The 13033-nt window shown below is 42.5% G+C and overlaps 1 long non-coding RNA gene across 1 annotated transcript in view; it reads left to right on the forward strand.

The window, feature by feature from the left end:
- LOC125485395 overlaps positions 1–12286 on the forward strand; it is a 32675-nt gene extending 20389 nt beyond the window's left edge. The window contains exons 2-3 of the long non-coding RNA XR_007264133.1: positions 5817–5870; positions 12103–12286. This is a non-coding gene — a long non-coding RNA (uncharacterized LOC125485395). The remainder of the gene's footprint in view (positions 1–5816; positions 5871–12102) is intronic.
- The last annotated feature ends 747 nt before the right edge of the window (positions 12287–13033 follow it).

The following is a 13033-nucleotide window of genomic DNA, read 5'->3' on the forward strand; positions in this document are numbered from 1 at the left end:
GGAAGTACTTTACACTATCGTTTGACTAATTTGGGGTCGGGAGATTGATGGAGAGCTCATTTCCTAAAATCCTATCGGGGTCTGCCCGTTGGTTTGTCATCTGCAGCTATATCAGTTTCCTTCTGGCCTTTAGTCCACTCGCATCAGACCAGTCACGTCTGGGCTGAGGGCTCCTGTCATCCTTCCTCTTTGGAGTTGGACTCTGAGACAGGACCTAACAGTGCACTGGGTCTGCGTGATTATAGGGTGGAGGTCTGCAAATAGAGCCAGGATATGGTCCTCTGCCTGATTTAAGGCGTTCAATTTCCTTTTCTGCTTTTGTCAGTTCCTCTTTGGTAGTTTTTAATTCCTTACAGACATTGGACAATTGATCGTTAAGGCTATTATTTTCTCTGTCATGATTTGACTTATCAATGATTTCCTGTCTTTGTCTTTAGTTGTTGCATGACACACAGGGACCAAGGTATTTGATTTTAATCCCTGAGTTGGATTGTTTTTCCCCAGAATCATTTTCAATCATCCAGAGACCATTGTACCATGGAGGTTCCATATTTCTTTGAGATTTCCCTTAAGGTTGAAGAGAGACCAAATTGTAGTGCGATATATTCTTTTGGTTTCTGTAAAAGTTCCCTTTCCAATATATCCAGCGGTGCCTTCCTGCCTTTTGCTGTAGTTGGTAGTTTCTCAGCCATTGTTACCACTCTCTTATGACTCGTGGCTATGGATTACAGATAATTTTCATCAAACTACCGACAGGACATCTCCTTTTAAATAGAGTTCACTGGAAATGGATACATGTTCTGTTTCTGATCACGTTGGAAGGGACTTTCCAAAAAAACAGGGGCCTGGCCTTCATTTGCAGATATTTAGAAAAGAGGAGTCCTTACCTCACTGTAGAGTGAAGCGACGACAGTGGAAAGCAGACCCGTTCCTGTGATACTGCCGACTACAAGAAGTTGTTGTGTTCTTCTTGTAGCGCGAACTGGAGTGAGAGACAGAGAGAAAGTAGAATGGCCTTCAGTTGTCTTTTATTCAGAGAATGTGCTGTTACAGCCTTTTGAGCTGAGGCTATTGCAGGGAATAGATGTGGCCTTCTTAAACAATATTATAACAGATATTTGTGTACACAGCATTCTTACAGTCATCAGTTCCTTAATATGATTAACAGGTGTCTTTTTTACAGAGTACTGAGCCTATTGTAGTTCTTTTACACAGTTAGCATCTATCTCCACAAAGTGCTGAGATAATCAATTCCCTTTTCTATGATATAAAACTACTATTTTTGCCCTGTAAGGAGCCATCAAAGACTTTAACTCTGATCTTCTAACTCCCCTGTAACCTTTTCCTGTTTTGTAGGTTTCTACTGAATCACACACCCCCAATTGAGACCCTTAAATTAATGTTTATTTAAAGGTCTACTTTGCAGGTAGCATCAATTGACAGACTGGTGGAAAGAATTCAGAAGCAGGGGTGGCCCAGAAAGTGACAGTCTCAGTGGGTGGGAATGAGGTGGTGGGGGTCATCAAGGGCCAGTTTTCAAAGCTGAACACCTCGCAACAAGGCCTATCCACCAAAATACTCCCGCTCACCTCCAGCATGGTCTTGGTGGGACAATGGCGAAGTTAGGAAATAGAGGTTGTGGGAGAGTTGCAGGCATGATAGCATTGTGCTGCCCCTGATGCATTCCCTGAATTAGATCCACCCTCTTCCTCTTTCATCCAGGCCACAAAAAATGGACTGTTCACTGGCACTTCCTATCAGAATTATGGTGACGGATTCCTATTATTTTGAGCAGCATGCTTGTCATCAAGCGTAATAGAATTTTAATTAGTTATTTAAGTAGGACAAGACCTGGCCATCATAGGTGGGCCACGTCAGTGTGGGTGAGAAGGTGCTGGTCTAGCTACCCTGAGATATTTCACATGTAACACTCCTACTGAGAGCACACGGGCTATAAAACCCAGGCCTTGGTCTTGAATAAAGAGATAACAAGGTGTAGAGCTGGATGAACACAGCAGGCCAAGCAGCATCAGAGGAGCAGGAAGGCTGACGTTTCGGGCCTAGACCCTTCTTCAGAAATGGGGGAGGGGAAGGGGATTCTGAAATAAATAAGGAGAGGGGGAGGCGGATGGAAGATGGATAAAGGAGAAGATAGTTGGAGAGGAGACAGACAGGTCAAAGATGTGGGGATGGAGCCAGTAAAGGTGAGTGTAGGTGGGGAGTTAGGGAGGGGATAGGTCGGTCCAGGGAGGATGGACAGGTCAAGGAGGCGGGATGAGGTTAGTTGGTAGGAGATGGGGTTGGAGCTTGAGGTGGGAGGAGGGGATAGGTGGGAGGAAGGACAGGTTAGGGAGGCGGGGACGAGCTGGGCTGGTTTTGGGCTGCGGTAGGAAGTGGGGAGATTTTGAAGCTTGTGAAGTCCACATTGATACCATTGGGCTGCAGGGTTCCCAAGCCGAATATGAGTTGCTGTTCCTGCAACCTTCGGGTGGCATCGTTGTGGCACTGCAGGAGGCCCAGGATGGACATGTCGTCTAAGGAGTGGGAGGTGCAGTGTTTAGTGCGAACCGAGTATAGGTGTTCCGCAAAGCGGTCCCCAAGACACCACTTTGTTTCCCCGATGTAGAGGAGGCCACAATGGGAACAGCGGATGCAGTATACCACATTAGCAGATGTGCAGGTGAACATCTTGATGTGGAAAGTCTTCTTGGGGCCTGGGATGGGGGTGAGGGGGGAGGTGTAGGGGCAGGTGTAGCACTTCCTGCGGTTGCAGGGAAAAGTGCCGGGTGAGGTGGGGCTGGAGGGGAGTGCGGAGCGGACAAGGGATTCCTGGAGAGAGTGGTCCCTCCAAAAAGCAGATAAGGGTGGGGAGGGAAAATTGTCTTTGGTGGTTGTGTCGGATTGCAGATGGCGGAAGTGTCGGAGGATGATGCGTTGGATCCGGAGGTTGGTGGGGTGGTACGTGAGGATGAGGGGGATTCTGTTTTGGTTGTTATTGCGGGGAGGGGCTGTGAGGGATGAGTTGCAGGGAAATGCGGGAGACATGGTCAAGGGCGTTCTTGACTACTGAGGTGGGGGGAAGTTGCTGTCCTTGAAAAACGAGGACATCTGAGATGTTCGGGAGTGGAATGCCTCATCCTGGGAGCCGATGCAGCGGAGGTGAAAGAATTGGGAATAGGGTACGGCATTTTTGCAGGAAGATGGGTGGGAGGAGGTGTATTCTTGGTAGCTGTGGGAGTTGGTGGGCTTGAAATGGATATCGGTTTCCGGGTGGTTGCCAGAGATGGAAACAAAGGTCCAGGAAGGAGAGAGAGGTATCCGAGATGGTCCAGGTGAACTTAAGCTTGGGGTGGAAGGTCTTGATGAAGTGGATGAACTGTTCGAGCTCCTCGTGGGAGCACAAGGCAGTGCCAATACGGTCATCGATGTAACAGAGGAAGAGGTGGGGTTTAGGGCCAGTGTAGGTACGGAAGAGGGATTGTTCCATGTAACCTACGAAGATGCAGGCATAGCTTAGGCCCATGCGGGTACCCATTGCCATCCCCTTTGTCTGTAGGAAGTGGGAGGAATTGAAAGAGAAGTTGTTGAGGGTGAGGACGAGTTCGGCTAAGCGGATGAGGGTGTCAGTGGAGAGGGACTGGTCGGGCCTGCGGGACAGGAAGAAGCGGAGTGTCTTTAGGCCATCTGCATGGGGAATGCAGGTGTATAGGGACTGGATGTCCATGGTAAAGATGAGGTGTTGGGGACCGGGGAATTGGAAGGTCTGGAGAAGGTGGAGGCATGGGTGGTGTCACGGACGTAGGTAGGGAGTTCCTGGACCAAGGTGGAGAAAATGGAGTCAAGATAGGTGGAGACAATTTCAGTGGGGCAGGAGCAGGCGGGGACAATGGGTCGACCAAAGCAGTCAGGTTTGTAGATTTTGGGAAGGAGATAGAAACGGGCGGTGCGGGGTTTGGGAACGATGAGGTTGGAGGCTGTGGGTGGGAGGTCACCAGAGATAATGAGGTTGTGGATGGCTTGGGAGATGATGGTTTGGTGGTCGGGGGTGGGGTCATGATCAAGGGGGCGGTAGGAGGAGGTGTCGGAGAGTTGGCGCCTGGCTTCGGCGATGTAGAGGTCAGTGCACCATTCTACAACTGCGCCTCCCTTGTCCGCGGGTTTTATGTTGAGTTTGGGATTGGAGCGGAGGGAGCAGAGGGCTGCATGTTCTGTGGGGGAGAGTTTGCAGTGTGTGAGAGGGGTGGAGAAGTTGAGGCGATTGATGTCACAATGGCAGTTGGAGATGAAGAGGTCGAGGGAGGGTAGGAGGCCTTGGGGTAGTGTCCAGGAGGAGGGGGTGTGTTGGAGGCGGGAGAAGGGGTCGGTAGGGGGAGGGTTGGGCTCACGGTTGAAGAAGTAAGCGCAGAGGCGGCAGAAAAACTGTTCAACATCCAAGCGTGAGCGGTATTTGTTGATGTGTGGGTGGAGGGGGACAAAGGTGAGCCCATCACTGAGGACTCACTGTTCGTTCTCAGTAAGGGGGAGGTCTGGGGGGATGGTGCTCTTTGGACTCTGGGACCTGCTTGCCATTTTGGTCTTGTCCACTGCACCCTCAGGCACTGCTGGGATTGGAGAGCTTCTGTGCCATCTGATTGGCTTGCACTTCTCTGAGCTGGAACGTCCTCCTGATCGAATGCTACAACATCCATCTCCAGCCAATTAATGTCCTTGACTGTTAAATGGTTGCAGGGCAGGTAGTATCAGCAACTGTGTTCCCCGCTCGCTCTTCAGGTGAAAAACCCCGGCTAGTGTTTATTTTAAGTGATATTTACCGCATTCTGGAGGTCATTTTGTAAATGTTGCTTGTGGAAGAAAGTGATCACTGTCTAAAAATACTTTACTCTCTTTCTTTTGGCTTTTGTAAATGCAGAGCAACAAGCTGCAATCTTACATTCACATGGTTAAACAAGATAATTGCTCAGCATTAATGGAGAGCTGCCTCACTTCCATCTGGGAATCGGCCAGTTGGTAGTCTTCCATTGTCTTGTCTGGGTTACCACAGTTGCATATTGGAAAGTTTATAATTTTGTCATCTGCACGTCAAGTGTCCCCATCTGTCTTGGTTTGTGCAGTTTTAGATGTCTCATGACAGGAAGATCAAAGGGAGGAAATATAACAGAGCTGCCCTAGGCAGGACACGATTGTTTACATGACATCAAATCTTCCTGTATATTACTCAGTTAATGAACTCGTACCATCTTGGTATGGACAGGATGTTGATCATCATGAAGTTGATCATCAGTATATATTTAGTTCCACAAAGAAATATTAATAGTAGGATATTAAAATTCCCCTCCAAGCCAGTCAACACCATGACTTGGAAAAATATTGTTGGGTCAAAATCATGAAACTTCCTCCCAGTGGCATTGTAGGTCAATATATAGCACACAGACTGCAGTGGTTCAAGAAGGCAGCTCACCACCACCTGTACAAAGGGTGACTAATGATGGGCAATAAATGTTGGCCCAGCTAGCAATGCCACATGCCACATATGAAAAAAAAAGGATTAAAAAGCTGTTAAAGAATGATCTCAATCAAGTACAGTTGACTTACAAACTCAACTATCTCTCGTTTCCCGAATTGGAAAAGGACTTCAACCCATGTGAATGTTAAACTGAGCCTCCAAGCTTAGAAAATTTATTTTGTTGGATCAAGAACTGTGCACTTTTACAGAAATTACTAAACTCAAGAATTCAGCATTGCAGCACAACATGCTGGTAGATTAAAGGTATTTATCAGTTTCTAAATCAAAATAATTTTCTTCTGTTGCCAAATAGAAAAATTACTGGAAATCGTACGCATTTTTGGAATTATTGGATGGACTATTAAAGGTAGGATTATTACATTTTATAATAAAAAAACTTTACCAGTTTTTACTTTGATTTTTGAAAAAGTTAAGAGATTAATTTGGTTAGTTCCAATCAATTCAGATACAAAAGTGAATATTTAAAAAATGTTTTGAAAGATTATTTTCTCTTTCATAGCATGTGAGCATCACTGACAAGGCCACCATTTATTCCTCATCCCTAATGGCCCATGAATTGAGTAGCTCGCTAAGAGTCAATCACCTTGCCAAGAGTCTTGAGTCACCTAAAGGCTAGATGAGGTCAGTGTGGCAGATTTCTGTCCCTATAGGATATTAGTGAACCAGATGATTTTCATGATAGAAACTGAAAGAACTGCAGATGGTGTAAATCAGGAACAAAAACAAAGTTGCTGGAAAAGCAGACCTGATTCAGACCTGCTGAGCTTTTCCAACAACTTTGTTTTTGATTTTCATGATATTTGATGATAGATTCATGGTCACCTTTTACTGTGAAAGAATTTAAAACTCCATTTAAAAAATCTACCAGCGGTCATCATGGGACATGACCCATGTTGTTAGAGCCTTTAAACCTTTGGTTTACTCGTCCACTCCTAAGCAATAGCAAGTCTTTCATTAGCACAGAAAGTGTACTCAAACAACTTAAATGATTTTACATCAGGTCAAGTTACAGAAAAGCTGATAACCTGATTAGGGCCCAAAAAAAGGAAAACGTGTTTTTTTTTAAATCTCTGAAAAGTAGCTGCAAAAACCTATTTACCCGGTAGAGGAACTAATTTTTCATTTTTTTTTTTTTTTTTTTATTCATGCAAATCAAACTTTCTGTTCTCGGAACTCTCAGCTGTCCAGGGTTTTCTTGCAGAGTTTTTGCAGAAAGCCAGCATGGACATATCAGAAGGAATGGCCTCCTTCTGTGCTGGAACCATTCTATGATTTATTCAGGTTTGGAAGTGGTGGGCTATATTTAACTTGGCAATCCATGTTGCAGTTTTTTTTAAATTCTTAATGGAACTTTGGAACTAACATTTGTGGCCAAGCGGGAACAGAATGTTTGTTAAAATGAACAATATTGTAACACTGCAGTTTGTCCTATCTTGGCTGTCACATTTTTCAGAAATGGAAATGATGGGAGGTTTGGGATAATCAACTTTCCATCTGCTTCTGTAAAAATCAGGAATGTTAAATACTGGTCCAGCTGCTACTAGATCTCTAACATCCCCCTATCAGAACAGGCCAATAGCCATAAAAAGCCTATACAATGCACATTAGTAATTGCACATTCACGGAGTACAATGAAATGCCAATTGCTAATTTGTTTTGTCTATTATACAAGCAGCTAATCTTGTTATGTATGTTTACTTGCATTGTCATTTTTAATCAAAAAGAGAAAACAACAACAAATCATAATAAATGTTAAGTGTTTCAGAGATAGTAGGAACTGCAGATGCTGGAGAATCTGAGATGACCAGATGTAGAGCTGGATGAACACAGCAGGCCAAGCAGCATCAGAGGAACAGGAAGGCTGACGTTTCAGGCCTACACCTTTCTTCAGAAATGGGGGAGGGGAAGGGGATTCTGAAACAAATAGGGAGAGAGGGGGAGGCGGATTTAAGATGGATAGATTACGAGAGAGTTGCAATGGGAGAGAGATCCACTGAGGTCTTTCCGGAGGGAGGAGGGTAACTTCTTCAAGATAGGCTTCGCAGTGGGGTTAAAATTGTTTCAGAGATGGTAGGAACTGCAGATGCTGGAGAATCTGAGGGACCACTTTGCGTAACACCTACGCTCGGTTCGCAACAAACAACTGCATCTCCCAGTCGTGAACTATTTCAATTCCCCCTACCACTCCTTAGGCGACGTGTCCAGCCTGGGCCTCCTGCAGTGCCACAACGATGCCACCTGAAGGTTGCAGGAACAGCGCCTCATATTTTGCTTGGGAACCCTGCAGCCCAATAGTATTAATGTGGACTTCACAAGCTTCAAAATCTCCCCTCCCCCCTACCGCATCCCAAAACCAGCCCAGCTTGTTCCCGTCTCCTTAACCTGTCCTTCCTCCCACCTATCCCCTCCTCCCACCTCAAGCCCCACACCCATCTCCTACCTACTAGCCTCATCCCGCCCCTTTGACCTGTCCGTCCTCCCTGGACTGACCTATCCCCTCCCTAACTCTACACCTATGCTCACCCTTACTGGCTCCACCCCCACCTCTTTGGCCTGTCTGTCTCCTCTCCACCTTTCTTCTCCTTTATCCATCTTCTATCTGCCGCCCCCTCTCTCCCTATTTATTTCAGAATCCCATTACCCTCCTCCCCCATTTTTGAAGAAGGGTCTAGGCCCGAAACGTCAGCTTTCCTGCTCCTATGATGCTGCTTGGCCTGCTGTGTTCATCCAGCCCCGCACCTTGTTGTCTCACAGCCTTGCCTATTTGGTTTTATTAGTAAAGTTGGAAATGTTACATTTAGTTCCATCAATCAAGTCTTTTATATATATTATAAATATATCTTGGGGCCCAAATACTAATCCTTATTGTAGTCCACTAGTCACTGTCTGCCGCTTGAAAGAAAAGACCCATTTATTACCACCCTATTTCCCATCTGTCAGTCAATTCTTGATCCACGCCAATATTTTACTCCCCTAACCATGTGCTTTAACTTTGTCCATTAATCTTTTTTGTAAGGGATTATCAAAATTATCAAAATTGTTCGGAAAATCTAAATACATGACATTCATGGGTTCTCTCTAATCTATTCTACCTGTTACATCTTCAAATATCTCCAGTAGATTTGTTTAGGATGATGTGCTTTTCAGAAACCCATCCTGACATTGTGTAATCCTGTTATTGCTTTCCGATATTCTGTTACCTCGTCTTTTATAATAGACTCGAGCATTTTCCCCACTGCTGATGTTAGGCTAACTGGTCTGTTATTCTCTTTTCTCTCCCATTCTTTTTAAATAGTGGGGTAATGCTGGCCACCCTCAAATCTGTAGAAGCTGTTCTTGAGTCTGCAGAAATTTAAAAGATGACCATCAAAGCATGTGCTCAATTCTTCTGCTATTTCTGTGTACCCCATTTTAATTTTCATGGCCTCTGACTGTAAGAGACCAACATATGTCTTTACTAATCTTATCCTCATCACATAGAAGGCAAATGCACTTCTTTTTTTAACAGCTGTGATTAGAGATTTATTATTCCACTCTGCGCAGAAGTTGTACATATTTGGATGGCTCAGGTTCACCACTCATCATTATTGCTTCACCTTGCAGTTAGTGATGTTACTCTGCTACTGGCCACACTGCAAATAGGCCTCTCGAACTACAGCTCTAGAACATTCGGTATGTTGCTGGCTGCTCCTGTAGCATACGAGGTCACTTCTGTGGTCGCAATTTGTTTCTGGGGCCAATGGTCTGCTTGCACTGCTCAGGAGTGGCACGGTGGCTTAGAATTTAGCACTGCTGCCTCACAGCGCCAGGGAACTAGGTTCAATTCCACCCTCAGGCAACTGTGTGGAATATGCACATTCTCTTCTTGTCTGCGTGGGTTTCCTCCCACAGTCCAAAGATGTTAAGGTTAGGTGGATTGGCCATGCTAAATTGCCAGCACTGTGTAGGCTAGGTGAACTAGCCATGGTAAGTTCAGAGTTACAGGGATAGGGAAGGGAGGGTGGTCTGGGTGGGATGCTCTTAGGAGGGTTGGTATGGATTCGATGGGCCAAATGGCCTCCGTCTACACTGTAAGGATCCTATTAATCTATATTTAACATAGCTGTGATAGCATCTACTGTCAGGGACATGGGCTGGGGTGAGTTTGTCTGAGATTGTGATTGACTGATTGATTGTGATGTACATGTTAGACACCACAGTGCTGCAGTTTACAATCTCTTTCTGTGTGATAATTGTATTGTGGCAGACTCATCTGTGATGTCAATGCCATGACGGGATTTGTATAAAAGGAATAGATACATTGACAAATGGGAAACCAATGCAGGTCAGCATGCATCGGGGTGATGCAGATATTGGAGATCCAAGAAATTTTTAGATGTTTCATCCAGGCAAGAAAGCAGGTGTGAGAATTAATTTTTGTTTTGTCTGTGAATTGCTCAGCTCTCAAGTCCCACTACACCTTAATTTTCCTGGGAATTGCATGAAACCCAGAAATCCATTTACACACAGCTAAATTGTAAAATCGTTGCATACAATAATTATAAGAAATAGAAGGATTGAGAGGATATTTGGCCCATCAAATCTGCTCCACTATTAAATAATATCTTGGCCAATGTGATTGCAAATTTAACTCCACATTCCCACCTACCCTCAATTCCTTGTTGTTCAAAATTTGAGCCTTGAATATACTCCATGACTTCACTGCTGCCTGGGGAGGACAGTCCAAAGACTAACATTCATCTGAGAGAAGAGAGTCATCCTCATCTCCAAATTGAATGCAAGACCCTTTCTTTTTAAATATTGCCCTCCGTTCCACATTTTAACCACGACGTTATCAGCATCTATCTGGTAAACCCTTCTGAAAATCTTAGATAATTCAATAAGGTCATATTTATTCTTCTAAAATCAATTGCCAACCCACCTGTCCTTTGGGGGCTTTTGTGCATGACGTTAAAGGTGGAATGCAGTAAGCTGCTGCTGACTTGCAAGGATGCATTCAATTTCAGGTTTGTTTTTAAACTGGCCGCTCAGTTTGAAACTCCTTTCTTTTTTAGGTTAAGATTTAACTGCCCCTCTCTATCTAAAAGTCAGCTTGACATTGAATTAGGAATTTCTGTCTCATACAACTCCATTTCACCTGATCTTTAACAATGAAATTATCATCAGTTTATAATTAGATCACATTGGGATGAAGCATTCTCAGATTCTGCAATTAATTGATTATTCCAAGAAAAACTTTAATATTGGTTTATTGTGCGTCAAATAATAATCAAAGTCTTCTAATGTCAAAATTCTGCATCTTTCTGTTCATGTCTTTTTGTCTTTAATTTTACCTTAATTGGCGATAACAAAAATCAAATATACCTATTTTAGAACTCATTTTAAAACATCAGTGTGCTGCTTCTTCAAATCGCAAAATACATATTTCATTGTCTATGCATTTGGATAAACCAACAAGAAATATTTGAAATGTTTACTTAAAGTATCCTTAATTTGAAATGAAGCCAGTTCATATTAACAATAAATCTATGAAAGTTTTACATTTCCTTTACTAAACCTACTATAGTACCCATTCCATTAGCTACCAAAACTTAACTGAAACATTTCAGTCTGGTTTGAATACCATGCAACTTTCAACAGAAAACTTTTTATGGAAACATCTGGGAGATTGTCTCACTTTTATTGCCACTTTAGAAAATTGTTTGGCACAGATCCATTTTTTAAAAAAAAAGTCTAGGCGCCCTCTAAAATGGTAGAGCAGACAGAATTATTACTTATTGGTTTGGCCCTAATTGGCTAATGCAATCAATTTCTTATATAGTAGGTTTGACATTAAGAATCAATGTGGTCTGTTTAAAAAATTCCAATGAAGATACTTTACAGCAGATGTCCTTTTATTATCTTCTTGGGAGTAAACAGGTTTCATTGACTGATGAAAACTGAGGGAAAAATGTTCATTGTTAACAATGGTATGCTACAGGCTGAATATCCTTCATTGCCAATTGTTGTAAGCACAAAACGCAATGCAAATATGAATGATCTATCTTTGTCAATTAATTTGACAATGGTTTCTCCATTATTTTGACGTGATACACTCTTCAAATGAGAATTATGTTGGAGTTAGCACATATAAAACATATTTATTTATAAATATGTTATTATGGCTTTGTAGTAATAAGCTGATGAAAAGACCTTTGAAGTGTATCTGCACTCCTTAAACTCTACTAGTTGACGAATAATGAGGTGTTAATGCTGACCAATTCAACTGAATTCTTTAATGATTTGCCAAGGTCATAATGAAGTGATTAACTTATTTTCAAGAAAAGTTTCACAATTGGTAAGTAGCTTAAAAATCAAATCATTAAGTAGAAATAAAATTAAATGGAATATTGTGTTATTTGTTCTTTACTATTCTCTATTGATGATTGCACATCAGTGTTAGTGATATCATTAGACAAACTGGCTGAGGTAAGTTATTGTGTGCAATGATGTTTGGATGCTAAATTAATAGTAATATATTCTGCCATAAACCCTGAACTGTTTCAAGGATGTTGTCATTTGTATATATTTTAATCTAGGTTCTCTCACACAGTTGGAGCCAGGAACTTTACTCAACCATGTGACGAAACCAAAAGACTGAAAAATCACATCTAGTTTTGGAGCACCTTAAAAGGGAAAAACAAAATTTGTGTAATTTCCAAGGTGGGCTCACTGGGTTTCAGGAGTAGCAGATCTCAATACGAAATGTTAACATTTTTAAAAACCAACAATCATGAAAGGATAAGGTTCCTTTTTAATTATGATTGTTTCTTGTGACTAACTTTGAAAAGAAATTCTGATTGCAAATTGAACCTTGGTAATACATTGATTGGTAAGATGTAAAATAGTGATTCATTGGAGTTCTGTGATTTGTGAGCACCATGCAGAATTGTCAAATTTTCCTCCATTTCACTTTTTTAATTTGATGTTACTACTTTCTATTGCTTTATCTCTTCAGCGGCTCATGACTGGCTACCAGACCCATGGCAGAGCACTTAACAAGAGGAATGTGAAGATGAACATTTATTTAAAAAATTCTTCCTTTTTCCTGCCTTTAAAATTCTATTTTTTTGGTTTATTTTTCTGTTTTAAGGTGGTGCCCGAAAGTGGAAACACTATCCAACACTTCACTGTAGTTTGTAACAAGATACACGTGACAATAAATAAATAAATAAAATCAACTTCTGATGGGGCTAGGCAATACCCAAATCTATCGGCTTGCTAAAAATTTTGGTCTCCGATCATTCCCAAATGCCAACTGCAATACTGAATCTCTACAATGCATTTTCTCTTAAGGTTGAATAATTAAGTGTTGTTCTCTTAATTTAAAAGGACAAAGTTCAGTAGAAGTTCATTGCCTGGTGCGACCAAAATAACTTGTTTGAAGAGCAATTCATTCTTTGCGCATATTTCATCTTCCTTCTGATATTTATTTCTCATGTGCAAAAGTAAAAATTCAGGACATGGCAG

This window comes from Rhincodon typus, chromosome 18 (assembly GCF_021869965.1).
Source record: "Rhincodon typus isolate 14 chromosome 18, sRhiTyp1.1, whole genome shotgun sequence".
NCBI lineage: Eukaryota > Metazoa > Chordata > Chondrichthyes > Orectolobiformes > Rhincodontidae > Rhincodon > Rhincodon typus.